The sequence below is a fragment of the Salvelinus alpinus genome, chromosome 5 (assembly GCF_045679555.1).
Source record: "Salvelinus alpinus chromosome 5, SLU_Salpinus.1, whole genome shotgun sequence".
Lineage (NCBI taxonomy): Eukaryota > Metazoa > Chordata > Actinopteri > Salmoniformes > Salmonidae > Salvelinus > Salvelinus alpinus.
The window spans coordinates 73,953,056-73,967,775 of record NC_092090.1 but is presented as its reverse complement, the minus strand read 5'-3'; the positions used below and the strand labels follow the sequence as shown (position 1 = coordinate 73,967,775).

The window sequence follows — 14,720 nt, the reverse complement described above, 5'->3', positions numbered from 1 at the left end:
ATTGTGTTATTGACTGTACGTTTGTTATCCCATGTGTAACTCTGTGTTGTTGCTTTTGTCGCACTGCTTTGCTTTATCTTGGCCAGGTCTCAGTTGTAAATGAGAACTTGTTCTCAACTGGCCTACCTGGTTAAATAAAGGTGAAATTATAAAAAATAAATATCAGCAAAATGCCTTTGATAAGTGATCGGTACGGTCGGTGTCGAAAATGTTCTGTTTATCGTCCCAGCTCTAGTCAGGATGGAGGACGACAGCGAGCCAAGGGGATTTCAGGAGGACGTCAGGGGGATGTCAAGGGTACATGGCAGCTCCAGTCAGGGGATCCCCATGGGTCACCACCCAGGTCCCACTCCCAGGGAATAGCAGCCATTGTTTATGGAGAAGGGCCATCTCTATTGGCTAGTCAGCCATGAGCTCTGTGAGGTCCAATTACACTGTCAGGAAGTGATGTTACATAGCTTAATTACCACACTGTATGACTGTTAAACATAGTCATATGGTAAGCTAAAACAAGTTATTCTGGGATGACACTTGATTCTGGGATGACACTTTTATTCTGGGATGACACGTGAGCTGACTCTGTCCTGTAAAGGGTGAATTAAGTGTGTTGGGCAGAGGGAGGTGGAGGGACGCGACAGGTGAAGGGCTGGGGTGGCTGGGGGGAGAGATGACGGCTGGGAGAGAGAGAGAAGAGGAAGCAAGGTCAGCCACCAAGAGCACAGCCATCACTCCAACACTGACCCGTCTGCCCTGGAAGACACACGCACGCACACACGTATGTACGCACACATGCGCACACGCAAACTCACAGAATGCAGCTGTCCCAGCCTTTCAGCTAAAGGCCCGCGGCTGCTGAAACAAGACAAACAGAAGTGTGACGGTCAAGACACCCGAGTCAATCACGGAGCCATATTTATCAGGCCCCCCAGACACACACACACACGCACGCACGCACGCACGCACGCACGCACACACGCACACACACACACACACACACACACACACACACACACACACACACACACACACACACACACACACACACACACACACACACACACACACACACACACACACACACACACACACACAGAGGGTAATGCCATCAGCTCCACAGAGTATATTTAACTGTGCTCCTGTAGTGTGAGCCATCACTGCCATCTCCTTGTGACAGAGACCATGTTATGGATATAGCTATAATAAATGGGCTATCCTCTAAACGCACACACAGAAACCCTCCTCTGCCTCCAGAACTACTGCATTCTCCTGACCCAGTGCAGCACAGGACACGGCCATTACAGTGAATGACCTTAAACGGTCTGCTTTTAACTCTGTAGACTGACTGACTGACTGACTGGGCCTTTGGATATCTTCTTCCTATGTTGAAATAGAACCTGAGCTCTGGCCCTGGGGAGCTGGGGAGATGGGCCTCGCCCCCTCGCAGCACTGCCTCATGTTTTTCAAAACAAGACCCTGGACACAAATGGAAAGAACAGAGATTTCGGGAAAGGAGTGAGGGAGGGAGAAAGGGCAGAAGCGAAAGGGACAGAGATGACTCCATCCAGACAGATGGTTAAGAAAGACGTCTGAAGTTATTTCCCTCACAGATAAATATGTTATTAAAACAAGATGAATAACTATTTTCCCGCTCCCTCTCTCCTCCCATCCTACACTCCTTCCTTTAGGGCGCAGAGCCCTTTAAAAGGCCTTTTTTGATGCTGCTGACTATTCTCCATCTCTATGGAGCAATTATAGCTTCCCTACAAAATGAAGCACAGAAGCAGTCCCCTAAAGGCCTAGTGCCGTACCCAGGGGAACCCCCCTGACCCCTCTCCCCGCAACCCCTGACCCCCCCGCCTGAGATCCCACCCCCAAACCCTGAACTCTAAAGAACGCACTCCAGGCCTGCAGTGACCTACCCACATCAAAGGAGAGGGAGTAGGACCCAGGGGAGCTCTATAGATAGTTCTCCTACTGCTGACCCACCTCCATACTCTGACCTACTGTACCTCTCTCTGAACACAGCCTAACAGACCATCCCCTAACTCCCCACTGGTCACACCCTTACATCAGGAAATCCTATTCCCTGTACTGAACAGAGGCTGAGATGGGCCATTGGAGTTGAGATGACTCTATTTAGCAGGCTAAAGGTGTCAGCATGCTTCAGTTCAGCTGTCTTCGGCTAGGCGAACCGAATGAGTGTGCTTGCAAGCTCCATAAAAATACATTCGCTTGAATATGGGGAAAAAAGGCGAAAGCTGCAATATTAACCCGAGACAGTAGAGGGTGATGAGCTGGTAATTTCCATCTACTGCCAAACAAGGAAGTGACGACACCCAAACAAGGAAGAGACGAGTGGGAGAATAAAATAGTATACACAGAGAGACACTTGACTGGATTAGAAGTTAGAAGTTAGCAGGGCTCTTTTTAATTTTCTCTGAAGTACTGAGTTAGGTAGGAGAATTTAGAAATGTGGAGCTAATGTTGTAAACCGTGATTGACCACACACTCCAGCACAGTAGGTGGCAGCATGCACCTTTAACGTTTGTTTGCGGACCGTCATTATATCATAGAAGAAGACACTTGACTGGTGAGAAAATTGTATTTGTGCAAATTGCCCGGGATCTACTAGCTTTGATGTACCTAGCAACATATATAATAGGCGAGATATGGAGACAGAGAAGATGCCCACTACAGGTTCACAATAGTGGATGTAGGGGCATACGGCCGAGAGAGTGATGGTGGAGTGTTTCAAGAGAGTACTTTTAGGTCCAAACTGCTGCAGAAGACCTTCGATTTACCACCATCAGCTGTCCTGCCAGATACCACAACTCCAAGTCCTCAAGTTTTCCAGGGAGACGCAGTTCTCCCCCTATATGAGAACATTGTGCACCCTTATCAAGGTATGTTGATAATAGAATGTTGGAATCAATTTGACTTTTTCTGTTTCTGATGTATGCACCTCTATATGAGAAGTGCCATTTTAGCAAGGCTTTTGGAATATGGTTCCTGGAAAATGGTATGGTGTTTTTTGTTTTCCAAATAATATATATATATATATTTTTTTTTAAATACAGTACCAGTCAAAAGTTGGGACACACCTACTCATTCAAGGGGTTCTTTATTTTTACTATTTTCTACATTGTAAAATAATAGTGAAGACATCAAAACTATGAAATAACACATATGGAGTCATTTAGTAACCAAAAAAAGTGTTAAACAAATCAAAATATATTTTATATTTGAGATTCTTCAAAGTAGCGACCCTTTGCCTTGACAGATTTGCACTCTTTTGTAGTTACTACATGATTCCACATGAGTTATTTCATGGTTTTGGCATCTTCACTATTATTCTACAATGTAGGAAAAAAGTAAAGAAAAACCCTTGAATGAGTGGTGTGTCCAAACTTTTGACTGGTACTGTATATTCTCGTTACACCTCCTTCACAGGTGTCAATAAACCTGAGCGTACCTGGTACTACCACTCTTGTTGTCGGAGAGTCAGAGAATGCATTCGGCATCATGGCTGCAAGGATGAGGATTCTTGGACGCACAGACTCAGTTCATTGTGTGCACTGAACCAGTGGTTTTAATCTTGTTAATTAATCAAATGAAACCTGATTATGGTACGTCTGTGTGCAGTAATTTAGATTAGATTGAACTACACAAGAAGAAGAGAGCCTGTAAAGCCTGTGGCACACAGCTCTTCTGCACGTTGTCAGCACTTGATCTAATAGAATGCATTGAAACACCTTGAAGAAATGCTAACAGAGCTTTTTTCAGCACACAAATAAACCTTTATTCTTGCCTCTGAAAGTAAACCACAATACAACAGTGTCTGCTGAGAACAGACATGTAAACAACAAAAGGGTCAAATATAAAGTGTCAAGAGTGTAGACACAAATATTCATGAGCAATATAAATATTTCGGAACAATAGTACGAAAAAAAGTGTCTGTTATGAACAGACATGTAAATAACAAAAGTGTCTATTGAATATAATGAACGTATCTAGGGTCTGACTCCTGAGATGTCTGATCAAAACAACAAGTTGTAGTCCCAGTCGTTCGGTCCATGTCCTCTTCTTGAAGTCAGCACAAACTCATGCAGCTGGTGATCAAATTCCTCCCATAGTTTTGGCGAGAGTTCATCCATGAAATCAGCTATAGGTGCCAGGACCCAGTGGAGAGGATGAGAAGAGGGGGGAAATTAGGAGTGTCTGGAGAGCAGTGTGCATGGGGAGGAGAGGAAGAAAAAGGACATCAGGAGAGAGAAAAGGGGATCAGACTAAAGGAGGAGAGTCTGAAATAATTTTTATTTATTTACCTCTGGGACAAGCTGGTGGCTCGGTGCATGACGTTCTCCTGATCCTGAGATCGGTCTTCAATCATCTGCAATGCCTTTGCGAATGATGTGTCAAGGGCTGAGTCTGCAGCTCTTTTCTCTTTTCTTCTGACACCTCTGCTTCTTCTGCTGCTGCTCTGTGGGATTGGTGAGGAGCTCGCCAGTGGAGTAGGTCTTGGAGGTGGGCCCAGGATAGAGCTTCCCAGGTCCTGCATGGAGATTGTTTCCAATTCTGCACTGCAGCTCAGTGTGGGAGATGGGCTGGGGGCCAATGACCAGTCAGTGCTGGGCACAGAGGCAGTGCTGGGGGCCGGTGAACAGGCAGTGCTGGGGCGCAGAGAACAAAACCAGGTGCTGTGTCCATTCGCTGGTGTTTGTGCCTTGAAAAAAAAGTAGAGGGCTATTTAGTACACATATCCAAAACATTAATGAACATCAAATATCATTAACATAGATTACAATAGACTATATAATGTTGCAAACATTTGATCAGAGTAGGCCTGGCCTGGCCTAGCTACTCAACTCTGCTCGAATGTTTGCAACATTTTGACTAGCTGGATCATGCTACCAAACTTTGACTTTGGTGTTACCAATGTGGGAAGCTTATGTGTGATCAAAAGTTGTAAAGATCTTTAGTCTGGTTGGCTTGCCTTCCCTGCATGACTAAGCTGCTAGGCTAGCTAGTCACTAGCCAGCCAAGTAGCTAGCGCTAGCTGGCTAGCTATTGTTAGCAAAACATGGCTTCTCGTCGAATACAAATCAAAAATCAAACAACATACCCCATCCTTTGGTGAAGACAGCATGTTGCTTTCAGTGTACTCATGTTTCACGTGCCGAACAAGCCGGCAGCAACATTTCTGGAATAGCAGCTCCACTGCAGCCCTTGCTTCTTTTCTTTGCCTTGACGAACTTGTCGTGAACCCTACCCCCCGTTTTGGTGGTTGGGTCGGACCCCAGCGTCTCCGCAATCTCCCTCCATGAATTGGCCTTTACATGCTGGTCTTTATATAATGCATGGATAGAATCGTAGATGTGCAGGTACTGTACTTTTGTACCCCCTCGGTCAATGGATGCTTGAAGTTGTCGTTCGCCATGTTGAATCCACACTGAGTTTCGGGCTGAATCGTCAAGAAGCAGAAACTCGCGTCACCCCTACAGTTCACCAGTGAAGGACGAAGGGGCGTAGACTTTGGCTTCCGAACTTTGGCTGGCCCTTGAGGAAAAAACTGGTGTGCCCGAACTACAAACGAACAAAAACGTCACAAAATGTCAGCATAATATATACACAAACTCTTCCGAACTGTTTCGGCTGGGAAGCATGCGGCCGCCTTAACGCCTAGGGAGATAGAAGAGCAGCGAGTGAGTGGGTGGTATTTAAATGCTCCTCATCATCACCTTTATAGGTGTCAGTGGATGGCTGGCCCTTCTCCTTAATCACCTCTTGAGGTCATGATGACACCTCACTGAAGGGGTGAGAGCTGCTGAGAGATGGGAACTGGCAGAAGCTACATGCTAATATAACTGTCATCCAGGTGGCTATCTGTCTGTCTCTGGACTCTGTGACCATCAGGCAATTAGAGCGCTGCACTCAACCAGATTTACATGTAACATGAATACATATCATTCATCAGAGCTGGGCTGCTTCAGAATGTGATTGGCATGTGGAATATCATCTGCCTAGCTCAGCGGAGTGTTTGGCATGTCAGGGCTATAAGATCACACATCATGGTTGTCACAAAACCCTCTATTACTGAGGAGTGATATCATCACACCGTTATACAGCTCTGTTTCAATGCACTCACTAGTTAGCCACATTGCATCACAGCAGACGGAGAGAGAGAGAGAGAGAATGTCATTGGTATGAGAGAAAGTCTCAGAGCGTTCTTCGCAAATACTTTGAGTCGCGTTCCAGTGATCAAAGGAAATCACTCTGGATGTGAAAAAAGCAAGGCGTGCTTAAATGAAAGGTTATATTATGGCGCACATTGAAGAGAGCTAAAACATTTATAGGACCATCATCTACAATAATGATTCTGGGGGGCTGCTCTCACCCCCTTCAAACTCTGCTCCTTCCTCAGAAAAGCACCAAATGAAATCCATTATACCAACGCCTGCCAAAGCTCATATAGAAAATACTAAGAACCAAAAAGGGATTTATTGAGGGGCTAATTTGGCATGACAATTATAAGGAACCTTTGAAATGGGTCTCCCTCTCTTTCTGTCTCTCTCTTTAATCAACACGGCATGATCTCCACACTGACTTGAAGCTCAAAATAAAAAAGACAGAAGCAAAACAACATGCCAAGTGTATTCATAATGGCCACCTGAGGATTCTTTAATTGCCTGCCTTGATCATTATTCTGTAAACCATACTAGTTTAAATTGTGTGTCCTTGAGTAGTGGTAGGCTACAGCGGTGCTGCACAGCATCACGTCGAGTAACTAGCAGAAACAATCTCCTCTCCCTATGATGAAAAGCCCTCGAGGCTGTTTATTGTTTTTTAGGGAGAATATAAAAGTGAGGTTGAGGGGATTCATAAAGTGTGCGTGTGGGGGGTGAGTAAATGTAGCCTCTGCGCTGTGTGTTTCAATCAGATTGAGCGGGTGCAAACGCAGCACATTATTCTCCCCCCTGCCTGTCTGCTGCTTACTCTGCATAGCACTGTGCTGGGCTGTGTCCTCCTGCTGTATTAGTGTGATGTATGACCCAAACGCAGGGCTGCGCCACACCGCACACACGCCTCTCCTACCACACCGCTCCAAAGAGCCTCTGCTGCTTTTTCATTGTACCTGTCACACAGTTATTCATCTCTCCCTCTCGCTCTTCTCCCTCCTCTCCCTCTCTTTCTTCCTCTCTCTATTCTCCCTCTCCTCTTTCTCTGTTTCACCATCTCCCGCCCACTCTGTATCGCTCTGCTTTATTCTTCTCTGTTTCACCATCTCCCCCCCCCTCTGTATCGCTCTGCTTTATTCTTCTCTGTTTCACCATCTCCCCCCCCCACTCTGTATCGCTCTGCTTTATTCTTCTCTGTTTCACCATCTCCCCCCCCCCTCTGTATCGCTCTGCTTTATTCTTCTCTGTTTCACCATCTCCCCCCCCCACTCTGTATCGCTCTGCTTTATTCTTCTCTGTTTCACCATCTCCCCCCCCCCCTCTGTATCGCTCTCCTTTATTCTTCTCTGTTTCACCATCTCCCCCCCCCCCTCTGTATCGCTCTGCTTTATTCTTCTCTGTTTCACCATCTCCCCCCCCCCTCTGTATCGCTCTGCTTTATTCTTCTCTGTTTCACCATCTCCCCCCCCCCCCCTCTGTATCGCTCTGCTTTATTCTTCTCTGTTTCACCATCTCCCCCCCCACTCTGTATCGCTCTGCTTTATTCTTCTCTGTTTCACCATCGCCCCCCCCCTCTGTATCGCTCTGCTTTATTCTTCTCTGTTTCACCATCTCCCCCCCCTCTGTATCGCTCTGCTTTATTCTTCTCTGTTTCACCATCTCCCCCCCCCTCTGTATCGCTCTGCTTTATTCTTCTCTGTTTCACCATCGCCCCCCCCCCCCTCTGTATCGCTCTGCTTTATTCTTCTCTGTTTCACCATCTCCCCCCCCTCTGTATCGCTCTGCTTTATTCTTCTCTGTTTCACCATCTCCCACCCACTATGTATCGCTCTGCTTTATTCTTCTCTGTTTCACCATCTCCCCCCCCACTCTGTATCGCTCTGCTTTATTCTTCTCTGTTTCACCATCGTCCCCCCCCCACTCTGTATCGCTCTGCTTTATTCTTCTCTGTTTCACCATCTCCCCCCCCCCCTCTGTATCGCTCTGCTTTATTCTTCTCTGTTTCACCATCTCCCCCCCCCACTCTGTATCGCTCTGCTTTATTCTTCTCTGTTTCACCATCTCCCCCCCCCTCTGTATCGCTCTGCTTTATTCTTCTCTGTTTCACCATCTCCCCCCCCCACTCTGTATCGCTCTGCTTTATTCTTCTCTGTTTCACCATCTCCCCCCCCCTCTGTATCGCTCTGCTTTATTCTTCTCTGTTTCACCATCTCCCCCCCCCCACTCTGTATCGCTCTGCTTTATTCTTCTCTGTTTCACCATCTCCCCCCCCCTCTGTATCGCTCTGCTTTATTCTTCTCTGTTTCACCATCTCCCCCCCCCCCTCTGTATCGCTCTGCTTTATTCTTCTCTGTTTCACCATCTCCCCCCCCACTCTGTATCGCTCTGCTTTATTCTTCTCTGTTTCACCATCGCCCCCCCCCCTCTGTATCGCTCTGCTTTATTCTTCTCTGTTTCACCATCTCCCCCCCCTCTGTATCGCTCTGCTTTATTCTTCTCTGTTTCACCATCTCCCCCCCCCCACTCTGTATCGCTCTGCTTTATTCTTCTCTGTTTCACCATCGCCCCCCCCCTCTGTATCGCTCTGCTTTATTCTTCTCTGTTTCACCATCTCCCCCCCCCTCTGTATCGCTCTGCTTTATTCTTCTCTGTTTCACCATCTCCCCCCCCACTCTGTATCACTCTGCTTTATTCTTCTCTGTTTCACCATCTCCCCCCCCCCTCTGTATCGCTCTGCTTTATTCTTCTCTGTTTCACCATCTCCCCCCCACTCTGTATCGCTCTGCTTTATTCTTCTCTCTTTCACCATCCCCCTCCCCCTCTGTATCGCTCTGCTTTATTCTTCTCTCTTTCACCATCCCCCCCCTCTGTATCGCTCTGCTTTATTCTTCTCTGTTTCACCATCTCCCCCCCCCCCCTCTGTATCGCTCTGCTTTATTCTTCTCTGTTTCACCATCTCCCCCCCCCTCTGTATCGCTCTGCTTTATTCTTCTCTGTTTCACCATCTCCCCCCCCTCTGTATCTCGCTCTGCTTTATTCTTCTCTGTTTCACCATCTCCCCCCCCCCCCCCCTCTGTATCGCTCTGCTTTATTATTTTCTGTTTCACCATCCCCCCCCCCCCCCCCCTCTGTATCGCTTTGCTTTAATCTTCTCTGTTTCACCATCTCCCCCCCCCCACTCTGTATCACTCTGCTTTATTCTTCTCTCTTTCACCATCCCCCCCCCTCTGTATCGCTCTGCTTTATTCTTCTCTGTTTCACCATCTCCCCCCCCTCTGTATCGCTCTGCTTTATTCTTCTCTGTTTCACCATCTCCCCCCCCCCCCCCCTCTGTATCACTCTGCTTTATTCTTCTCTCTTTCACCATCCCCCCCCCCCTCTGTATCGCTCTGCTTTATTCTTCTCTGTTTCACCATCTCCCCCCCCCTCTGTATCGCTCTGCTTTATTCTTCTCTGTTTCACCATCTCCCCCCCCCCCCCTCTGTATCGCTCTGCTTTATTCTTCTCTGTTTCACCATCTCTCCCCCCCCCTCTGTATCGCTCTGCTTTATTCTTCTCTGTTTCACCATCTCCCCCCCCTCTGTATCGCTCTGCTTTATTCTTCTCTGTTTCACCATCTCCCCCCCCCCCCTCTGTATCGCTCTGCTTTATTCTTCTCTGTTTCACCATCTCCCCCCCCCCTCTGTATCGCTCTGCTTTATTCTTCTCTCTTTCACCATCCCCCCCCCCTCTGTATCGCTCTGCTTTATTCTTCTCTGTTTCACCATCTCCCCCCCCTCTGTATCGCTCTGCTTTATTCTTCTCTGTTTCACCATCTCCCCCCCCTCTGTATCGCTCTGCTTTATTCTTCTCTCTTTCACCATCCCCCCCCCCTCTGTATCGCTCTGCTTTATTCTTCTCTGTTTCACCATCTTCCCCCCCTCTGTATCGCTCTGCTTTATTCTTCTCTGTTTCACCATCCCCCCCCCCCCTCTGTATCGCTCTGCTTTATTCTTCTCTCTTTCACCATCCCCCCCCCCCCTCTGTATCGCTCTGCTTTATTCTTCTCTGTTTCACCATCTCCCCCCCCTCTGTATCGCTCTGCTTTATTCTTCTCTGTTTCACCATCTCCCCCCCTCTGTATCGCTCTGCTTTATTCTTCTCTGTTTCACCATCCCCCCCCCCCTCTGTATCGCTCTGCTTTATTCTTCTCTGTTTCACCATCTCCCCCCACCTCTGTATCGCTCTGCTTTATTCTTCTCTGTTTCACCATCTTCCCCCCCCCCCTCTGTATCGCTCTGCTTTATTCTTCTCTGTTTCACCATCTCCCACCCACTCTGTATCGCTCTGCTTTATTCTTCTCTCTTTCACCATCCCCCCCCCTCTGTATCGCTCTGCTTTATTCTTCTCTGTTTCACCATCTCCCCCCCCCTCTGTATCGCTCTGCTTTATTCTTCTCTGTTTCACCATCTCCCCCCCCCTCTGTATCGCTCTGCTTTATTCTTCTCCGTTTCTTTTCTATTTATTTTCAAAGCATTTCTTAACAATTTCTTATTACAAAGGAAAAAGTACTTACGTACACACACACACACACACACACACACACACACACACACACACACACACACACACACACACACACACACACACACACACACACACACACACACACACACACACACACACACACACACAAAGCCAAGGCCACATACATCCATACTGAGAGTAGTGATAGAGAGTAGAGACTGGAGTCAGTGCCAGAGCATGTGGCTGACTCACCCTCCTCACCTCTCCTCTCCTCCTCCCCTTTTTATAGGGGACTGAGAAATCTGCAGGCTACAGTACTGGGTGTGTCTTGTCACTGCCACGGCCGTCCTTGGCGCAGTACTGCATCTGGCAGAAAGTCAGGGCTCTTTCCCTGAGTCAGAGCCAGCATAGGAAAAACTAAATACGACAAGCAGTCAGGGTATACAAAAACACTGCTGGAACTTCCAGAAAATAACAGCCTATCTTAATAAATAACAAAATAATAACAGCCAACCAAGCACACGTAACAGTGGATGTGTGCTGGGCTGAGTGGAGAGGTTGGAGGAATGGGGTGCTGGGGAAAGAAATGTCATCTGAGAAAGACAATTACCATCACTCATGGTGTCCTTTGTGGAGCAGATCCGTTTTATCAGTGACTCTGATTTAACTGATCTGTATTTACAAAGGGCCTCAATGACTGTGCTTAGAAAGGGGGGGGGGGGGGGGAGAGAGACAGAGAGAGACAGAGAGAAGACCGTCAAACCAATCCCCACATATACTCCTTTCAGTTCGTTATCTATGGCTCTTAGCTACAGAAATCCTTAATTATTACTGGTTGTAAGCTATCGCATTGTCTTGCTCCTTTGTTCTTTCTTATGCAGATACTGCATCAATAAAGAAGTTGAGGTAGAGATGTCAGGTGCCTTTTTGTGCTTATACAAAAGCCTTGTCTACACCTGTGCCAACCTTTTTCAGTTATTGTACCACCACCTGAATTCTTCTCTGCCTGGAGTACCCCTGAAGTACCCCCTCATGGGCATTTTACCAGTAAGCCTATGGTCTCATGATTCTTCTCAAGTACCCCCAGGGGTCCCAGTACCACTGGTCTAAACCATACCCTGGGCCTCTGATCGCTGTTTATGGTTTAGTTCAGGCAGAGCTGCCATAATCAGTTAGTGTTTTTCAGCATGAATATCCTCACACTATGATATAAACACTATTGTGGCTCAGACGACTGTGGTCTTAATATGAATTATTTTCAATTACTTTTATTATTTGGGCAAATTCCCTTTTATTGCATTGCATCCACTTACATTTACATTTACATTTAAGTCATTTAGCAGACGCTCTTATCCAGAGCGACTTACAAATTGGTGCATTCACCTAATGACATCCAGTGGAACAGCCACTTTACAATAGTGCATCTAAATCATCGACTTACCAATCGATTAAGCAACCTGGCCAGCACAGCACAGCCATAGCAACAGCCCAGCCACAATAGCACAGCCTCTCTCCAACCCTTACCAGCCCAGCCACAACAGCACAGCCTCTCTCCAACCCTGGCCAGCTCAGCCACAACAGCACAGCCTCTCTCCAACCCTGGCCAGCTCAGCCACAACAGCACAGCCTCTCTCCAACCCTGGCCAGCTCAGCCACAACAGCACAGCCTCTCTCCAACCCTGGCCAGCTCAGCCACAACAGCACAGCCTCTCTCCAACTCTGGCCAGCTCAGCCACAACAGCACAGCCTCTCTCCAACCCTGGCCGGCTCAGCCACAACAGCACAGCCTCTCTCCAACCCTGGCCAGCTCAGCCACAACAGCACAGCCTCTCTCCAACTCTGGCCAGCTCAGCCACAACAGCACAGCCTCTCTCCAACCCTGGCCGGCTCAGCCACAACAGCACAGCCTCTCTCCAACCCTGGCCAGCTCAGCCACAACAGCACAGCCTCTCTCCAACTCTGGCCAGCTCAGCCACAACAGCACAGCCTCTCTCCAACCCTGGCCGGCTCAGCCACAACAGCACAGCCTTTCTCCAACTCTGGCCAGCTCAGCCACAACAGCACATCCTCCCAGATCAGAGAGAACACAATTACTGCAGACAGACGCCCAGAGCCCGAGCCAGCGTCTCCACAGCCTTAATCACAGAGTGGAACTGATTCAATTCATTTGGCCTGGGAGCAGATATGGAGCCATTACGTCCTAATTAACAGAGTGCTAAGGTGGAGCCACACCTGAGTGAGCTGGAAATGGGCAGAACAGAGCAGAACAGGGAGCTCATTTCACTGCAGGAGGAATGGGAAGGAGGGGGAGCGCTATTTAAATGGAGAGCTACATTCTATTAATCCATAAACTGATTTATGTCTGATAATATGCTGGTAACACAATGGCCGCTATGATTATGATTATGTCTGTTATGGTTCACCGACAAATAAGATAAGGTTGGGGGAGGGACGAGGGGGAGGGGCTACGAACATGTGAATTTACATATTGCACTGATACTCTTTGAGAAAGGGCTGTGTATCAGTCTGATAGATACAGTTGAAGTCAGAAGTTTACATACACCTTAACCAAATACATTTAAACTCAGTTTTTCACAATCCTGACATTTAATGGGGCGGCAGGAAGCCTAGAGCATTGGACTAGTAGCCGAAAGGTTGCAAGATCAAATCCCAGAGGTGACAAGGTCCCTGCCCCTGAACATGGCAGTTAACCCACTGTTCCTAGGCCGTCATTGAAAATAAGAATTTGTTCTTAACTGACTTGCCTAGTTAAATAAAGGTAATATAAATAAAAAATAAAAAATCCTAGTAAAAATTCCCTGTCTTAGGTCATTTAGGATCACCACTTTATTTTAAGAATGTGAAATGTCAGAATAATAGTGGAGAAAATGATTTATTTCAGCTTTTATTTCTATCATCACATTCCCAGTGGGTCAGAAGTTTACATACACTCAATTAGTATTTGGTAGTATTGCCTTTAAATTGTTTAACTTGGGTCAAACGTTTCGGGTAGCCTTCCACAAGCATCCCACAATAAGTTGGGTGAATTTTGGCCCATTCCTCCTGACAGAGCTGGTGTAACTGAGTCAGGTTTGTAGGCCTTCTTGCTCGCACACGCTTTTTCAGTTCTGCCCACACATTTTCTATAGGATTGAGGTCAGGGCTTTGGGACGGCCAGTCCAATACCTTGACCTTGTTGTCCTTAAGCCATTTTGACACAACTTTGGAAGTATGCTTGGGGTCATTGTCCATTTGGAAGATCCATTTGCGACCAAGCTTTAACTTCCTGACTGATGTCTTGAGATGTTGCGTCAATATATCCACATCATTTTACTTCCTCATGATGCTATCTATTTTGTGAAGTGCTCCAGGCCCTTCTGCAGCAAAGCACTCCCACAACATGATGCTGCCACCCCCGTGCTTCACGGTTGGGATGGTGTTCTTCTGCTTGCAAGCCCCCCCCTTGTTCCTCCGAACATAACGATGGTCATATTGGCCAAACCGTTCTATTTTTGTTTCTTCAGACCAGAGAACATTTCTCCAAAACGTACGATCTTTGTCCCCATGTGCAGTTGCAAACCGTAGTCTGGCTTTTTTATGGCGGTTTTGGAGCAGTGGCTTCTTCATTGCTGAGCGGCCTTTCAGGTTATGTCGATATAGGACTCGTTTTACTGTGGATATAGATACATTTGTACCTGTTTCCTCCAGCATATTCACAAAGTCCTTTGCTGTTGTTCTGGGATTGATTTGCACTTTTCGCACCAAAGTACGTTCATCTCTAGGAGACAGAACGCGTCTCCTTCCTGAGCGGTATGACGGCTGCGTGGTCCCATGGTGTTTATACTTGCGTACTATTGTTTATACAGATGAACGTGATACCTTCAGGCGTTTGGAAATTGCTCCCAAGGATGAACCAGACTTGTGGAGGTCTACAATTTTTTTTCTGAGGTCTTGGCTAATTTCTTTTGATTTTCCCATGCTGTCAAGCAAAGAGGCACTGAGTTTGAAGGTAGGCCTTGAAATACATCCACAGGTACA

The 14,720-nt window shown here is 47.2% G+C and overlaps 1 protein-coding gene across 3 annotated transcripts in view; it reads right to left on the bottom strand.

Moving 5' to 3' along the window:
- LOC139576766 (tetratricopeptide repeat protein 28-like) overlaps window positions 1-14,720 on the bottom strand; it is a 335,467-nt gene that overhangs the window by 135,910 nt on the left and 184,837 nt on the right. The gene's annotated exons all lie outside the window — the stretch shown is intronic.